Source organism: Olea europaea, chromosome 11 (assembly GCF_002742605.1).
Source record: "Olea europaea var. sylvestris chromosome 11, O_europaea_v1, whole genome shotgun sequence".
Taxonomy (NCBI): domain Eukaryota; kingdom Viridiplantae; phylum Streptophyta; class Magnoliopsida; order Lamiales; family Oleaceae; genus Olea; species Olea europaea.
Genome location: NC_036247.1, coordinates 8,231,782 through 8,238,552, shown reverse-complemented (window position 1 = coordinate 8,238,552; position 6,771 = coordinate 8,231,782). Strand labels below are relative to the sequence as shown.

General features: G+C 32.5%; 1 pseudogene; it reads left to right on the top strand.

Annotated features, from left to right (window-relative positions):
• Window positions 1-3,643: 3,643 nt before the first annotated feature.
• On the top strand, window positions 3,644-6,209 carry LOC111404410 (annotated as a pseudogene).
• Window positions 6,210-6,771: the final 562 nt, after the last annotated feature.

The following is a 6,771-nucleotide window of genomic DNA, read 5'->3' as shown; positions in this document are numbered from 1 at the left end:
GTTGGGTTATGTAGTTGAGAAAATTCAAAATTACCAAAATTCTATCAAAAATAGCAAAATCCTAATAATCATACCAAAATAAAATGTGTAATAAAAGAAGTATCTTGCCTAAAATCTTATTCAAATCGAGTTTGTAATCATCTCGAAAATGACAAAGGAAATATTACCATAAATGGAAAAAAAAAAATGGAGATTGGTAAGGGAAAACAACGAATTTTGGCATCGAAATTGACGTCCATCGAGTAGTTGGGTGACCACGATCGGTGCGCCGAAAAGAGCTTTCAAATTGAGGTCATAATCACGATTTGGATAACCGTAGTCAAAACGTGTTTAAAAACTTCCCTAATTAAGAAAAGATCAAGATCACTTGCCTTTTTTGCGCCGATCTACCAACTCATGGTATCTTAGCGCTATCAACGTGCTATCTGACAACTCGACAACACTCAGAACCTCCTGCATCATAACTTCGATGATGTTTGGCCCTACCCTTAAAAGAATAAAAGATCCATCTGTTTTGCAAGTTTTATAGACCTTTGGCACCACTTTGTTATGCCATATCATTTTAGAGGTATGTAGTTGCTTTAAGACCAGCATTTTTTTCTTCTAGCTTCCTAATATCTAGCTCTTTACACTTAGTTATAGGTCGATATCGTAAAGAGGAGTTATGCTACAATGACAAAAGACTTTGACAAAGTTGGATGACAAAGTTGGATCTACACTAATTATTTCAAAAACAAAATTTTAAATCATTTGAAATCAGTGGCCTAGATGATGCCAACACACTTTGTAAATTCACTTTTGTAACCCAACTTTGTTGAAGTAGAATTATTGCGTAAAGAGATGTAGAAATTTAGGTCATGGTCCAGGAGGGTTTTATAGACCTGGTAATATGAAAATGGATTGAAATTGCATCTGTACATGATGTGTCTTGTCTTGACTAGAATTCTCAAACAAAAGCATATCAAGAAAGACAACAGCATGATGGTGGGAAGCCCCCTAGGATTCCTCATGAGTTCACTTCATTAGTAAGAAAAGCGATTGATAATTCCTATACTTGGATCAGAAGACACACAAAAGCAATAAATGTCGAGGACATACTCCCTCAAATCTCTCCAAATGTGTGCATACAACTTTTATACTAGTACTGGGCGACTTGGCCTTCATAAGGCTGGTATCAAATTCTTTTTTGTTTTATCTTAATTTCAGATTCTATGTTTTTCTTTAACATGCATTGATAATACCTATATCTTTTAGTTAATAAGTTCCTACATTTTCTCCTCCATGAATTAATGAAACAAACACTACAACAAAAAATGCGTTTCACAACGTAAAGGCCTTTTGCAGCATTTTACCATATACTGCAAACCTTAATGTTGTCATAGAGTGGAGAATACAACAACTTTTTTGCAGCATTTTTTTTGCATTGCGAAAAACCTTTTTTGCAGTGTTTTTTCGTGTTGTGAATGACTTGTTGCAACGTTTTTTGAACATTGTCATATGTCATTTTACATTTTTTTTTAAATTAAATTTTTTTTTTTTGGTTTGTACAGTGATTTACATATATCAAACACAAAACATAATAAAGATAACTATATCTAATAACTCCAATAATCATTATTAATTGAACTCCAAAATGTAACAATATTCGAACAAAATTAAGATCCGAAATTCTAAAACACCTAAAAATCAAATACATTTTCCCAAAAAAAAAAAAAAAAACAAACACACACACACAAACCAAGTAGTGAGTAAAACCACCATCGGCCTCCTTATTTTTCTTCTCAGCAATCTTCAACACGATGGTGGAAGTGGAGGAACAGATGTTGAAGGAGTTTCACCAATGGCTTCAATTTCACTATCTATATCTATGTTCATATCTATACAAATCAAACAAGATATCACCAATGGCTTCAATTTCACTATCTATATCTATGTTCATATCTATACAAATCAAACAAGATACAAATTGTAATTTTTTCGCTACAAATCCAGCTAAGAACAAAGCAACTACTAAACCGTAAATCTTTCTTCAAGTGGAAAGCCATGGGGTAATTTGTGTGCAGAAAAAGACGGAATAATAAGCCAAATCTCATGCTGGAATAAAGCAAAAAAGTAAGCAATTACTGGCAACAGTGCTGGCCCTGGCCCAAGGCAAGTGAGGCCACTGCCTTGGGCCTCAAATTGTAGGGGGCCTCATCTGTTAAAAAAAAAAAAATGGTACAAGAAAACGAACCGCCTTTCTCCATAAATTCTTTTTTTTCCCGTTTTAATCTTCTTCGTCTTCTCTTCTCCACCACAAGGTAAGGTAGAATTAATCCCTAAATTAAAACTACCATCGACATTGTAATTTTGCTTTTTTCTCGTGAATTTGGCTGTCTCAAGGACCAATTTCATATTCCGTTGCATCAAAAGGTATGTATTTCATCTAAAAACATTGATAAATTTTAAAAACGAGATGGATTTGATTTTTGCTTTAAAAATTTTGTTTGCTACTGAATGAGGTTAAAAAGAGATGAGTTTGGGATGGGTTTGGGTTTTGCTTGTTCATATATGCAATATAACAATATAGATTTCTTAGGGCAATTTCTCCGGAAGCAATTTTAGTCAATTTATGCATTTGTTGTGCATTTGAAACATTTATAGGATAAAAATGGGGATAATGTAAAAGTTTATAGGAAAGCCAAAGGTAAGATCAACCGGTCCCGTTGAAATTTCAATTCCGGAATTCCCTTTACGGCTTTACGTACATGAGGCTTATGTTTGGAAGGAAATTAGGTTTATTTATTAGCAAAAAATATTTATACATTAGCAGAGAGTATTTTTCTGCATAGCAAGTGTTTGATGATTTGTCTAAAGGATCTTCTATGTGAAAAATATTTGAATTTTCCAAATGTCCATATAGTAGTACATCATGTCATCGAATTTCAAATTCCAAGTCCAAACTGTGGTAATTAATTTATTCTAATGCTGGCTTCAGTTGTGAAGAATTAACCCAATAACAAACTAGCACAATAAGTTCCAATTCTAAGTAGAAATTTAGAAGTATTATGTTGTTGAGAAGTAACATATAATTTGTTTGTGCTTCTAAATGAAAATACTAGGAATACAAAAATATCAACTTAAAAAAGGAGAAATTATTAAAAAGACAAGTAAACTGGCTCATGTTGGGAAATTCAGAGGGCAAACTGATGCAAGAATTACATAATCCTTAAATAATTTCATAAAAAGCAACCGTAAGGTATTTCATGGGAATGAGACTTGGGACTGTCTTCTATTTTTATAATTCCTATTATATGGTTTTGATATGAGATAATGTATGCCTTTTATCATGTCCCTAAAACTTATTTTTTTACTTCCTTCTATCTAGCAAAAAACGAAGTGTACAAGCTATGCTTACTACTAAACATAAATTGCAAGTAGAATTTAACAGAAATGGAGAAGCTATAATTATGTTATTTAGTTCATTTTCTTACCATCTTATGTCTTTTTTTCTTTGAATTTAATTTGGATAAAATTGCTCTAATTATGTTCCATATCATCTTACAGCCGCATTGTCTACTTCAATCACACCGCGACCACCAATTTCTGAATCCTTTCATTTGGGGACTCATCAATCAGGTTTTATCGCGCTTTACTTGTTATTATGTCTACGAGAAAATTTGAATCTGGATGTGCCAAAAGAAAAGGAAAAGAAAAGATTAAAAAGTTGATTAAATCTCAAGAGAGAGCACTTGATAAGTTTTTTGGTAGTAGTAAACGAACACACAACGATGACATAGCTACTGAAGAAGTGTTAAATGAGAATGACAACAATAATAATACAATTGAAGAAGGACATTGTGTGATCAATGAAGAGGTGTCTACCGACAAAGATAATGAACCATTTTCTCTTGACCTCGTTGATCCGGCAAATTGGGGAAATATGAATACGAATTTAAGAGATTTAATTGTAATGAAAGGCCTTGTAAGAGAAAATGATCTAATTTTTTCGAAAGATGGAGCAAATCGACACTTCTCATCTACACATTACGTTCGACGATTACCTAATGGAGAGAAGTATGATAGAAAATGGTTGATATATTCAAAAAGTTTGGATAAAGTATTTTGCTTTTGTTGTAAGCTATTTAAGAATGATGGGATCAGAACCCAATTGGCACATGATGGAGTAAATGATTGGAAAAATGTTGGTGAAAAACTTAAAATGCATGAAGCATGTTGTGACCACATCAATAACATGAATAAATGGAATTAGGATTTGAAAAGAGTAAAACAATTGATAAAAGTGTGCAAGAACAAATCAATAGAGATAGAGAACATTGGAGACAAGTATTATTGAGAATAATATCTGTGGTGAAAACTCTTGCTGAGAATAATTTAGCATTTCGTAGGGACAATGAGAAGATATATCAAGAAATAATGGTATCTTTTTAAGCATGATTCAAATGATTGCTGAGTTTGACCCCGTAATGCAAGAGCATATTCGTCGAATAAAAAGTAAAGAGATTCATTATCATTATCTAGGACACAAAATTCAGAATGAGTTGATACTTATGCTAGCGGGCGAGATAAAAAAAATAATCATTGAGAAACTCAAAATCTCTAAATACTTTTCTGTTATACTTGATTGCACTCCAGATACAAGTCACAAAGAACAAATGTCAATGATATTGAGGTGTGTAGATATTTCGACAAGTCCAGTGAAGGTTGAAGAATTCTTTTTAGGGTTTTTATTAGTGGATGATACATCAGGTAAGGGGCTTTTTGAGGAATTGGTGGATGCTTTGAATAATCTAGAACTTGATATTGATAATGTAAGGGGTCAAGGCTATGATAATAGTGCTAACATGAAAGGACAACATAAAGGAGTTCAAAGTAGACTATTACAACTAAATCCTAGAGCATTCTACATTCCTTGTGGATGTTATAGTCTTAATCTTGTACTTTGTGATATGACCACTTGTTGTTCAAAAGCTAAATCTTTCTTTGGGGTGGTGCAACGTATATATACTTTATTTTCTTTATCTACTAAACGATGGAAAGTTTTCAAAGAGAATGTAACAGGTCTTATCCTTAAGCCTTTGTCACAAACTCGTTGGGAAATGCATATTGAAAGTGTTAGAGCGATAAGATTTCAAACTCCGCAAATAAAAAAAGCGTTACTTCAATTAGCAAATGTTGATGATCCTAAGACAAAAAGTGAGGCGGAGTGTTTGGCAACATATGAAATTGACAATTTTGAATTCTTACTTGAAATGATTATTTGGTATGAAGTGTTGAATAATATTAACAGTGTAAGCAAACAATTGCAGGCAATGCATATTGATGTTGCTATAGACCATTTAAAAGGCCTCATTTCATTTTTCAAAAGTTATAGAGAATCTGATTTTGAATCGGCCATGGTTGATGCTAAAGAGATTGCAAGTGAATTAGAAATTGAACCGATATTTCGTGAAAAACAGGTTATACATAGAAAAAAACTGTTTGATGAGACTTCTTCTGAAGAGATAACACAAACAGCTGAAGAATCTTTTAAGATCAATTATTTCATATATATAGTGGATCAAGCTCTATCATCACTTCAGAATAGATTTGAGCAATTTCAGAAATATGATGATATTTTTGGATTTTTGTTTGATTTGAAAAGACTTAAATCTATTGATGATGATGTTTTGAAGTGTTCTTGTATTAAACTTGAAAATTACTTGAAGCATAATACGATTTCTGATATTGATGGAATAGAATTATTTTCTGAGTTGAAAGTTTTAAGGAAAGCGATATCTGCAAACATTTTTGGAGCAATTGATGTATTGGATTATATTAAAAACAATTGATGTATTGGATTACATTAAGAAAATGAACTGTTGTTATGCAAATGTCTGGATTGCTTACAGAGTATTATTGACTATTCCTGTCACAGTTGCCTCTGCCAAAAGAAGTTTTTCAAAGTTGAAGTTGATTAAGTCTTATCTTCGATCATCCATGTCACACTAGCGATTGAATGGATTAGCTATGATTTCTATTGAAAAAAATATGTTGGACAAACTTGATGTTAGTAGTTTGATTTCTAATTTTACATTTCAAAATGTGAGAAGGTTAAATCTTATGCTAGCCTAATCTTTCGGGTTGTGAAAGAAGTTTTATTTTGTTATTCTATCTTTCGAATTGTATGAAGTTTTCTTTCTAATATAAAAGTGTTAATTATTTAAATATTTACATATTGTTAGACTTATAAAATAAATTTTGTGTTGAGGAACCCCATAATAATTAAACGGCCTAGGGCCTCTAAATTCTCAGGGCCGGCCCTAACTGGCAAAGACATATATATTCAAGGCATTCCATCCTATGCAACTCCAAGAATATCAAGATTGATACTTTACTTTAGGACACATTAGATTATTATGTCACACCTGTTTGGAAACGAAAAATCAAAGGTCAAAGCATGCGACTGATCGCCATTGACGTCACGTTTAAAAGCCATATTAACTGATATAATACAACTAAATTAACCTCAGAGAAAAAATCAACTTGTTTGCAAAACAAGTAAAAGTATTTCTCCAAAAGTTTGGCCTCAAAAAGTAACAAATCTTGGCCTACAAAAATGCAGACTTTAAAGCTTTGATAGGAAAGTCAAACGGTGCTATCAAACTAACTTGCAATGTTGGAGGACTTGTTAAGAATATCACCTTCATATTTCACCTGGAAGCACTTGATTGCATCTTCCTTTGTGACCTTGTGCTAGATTCCAATGCGTGAATTGCACCTACTATGACG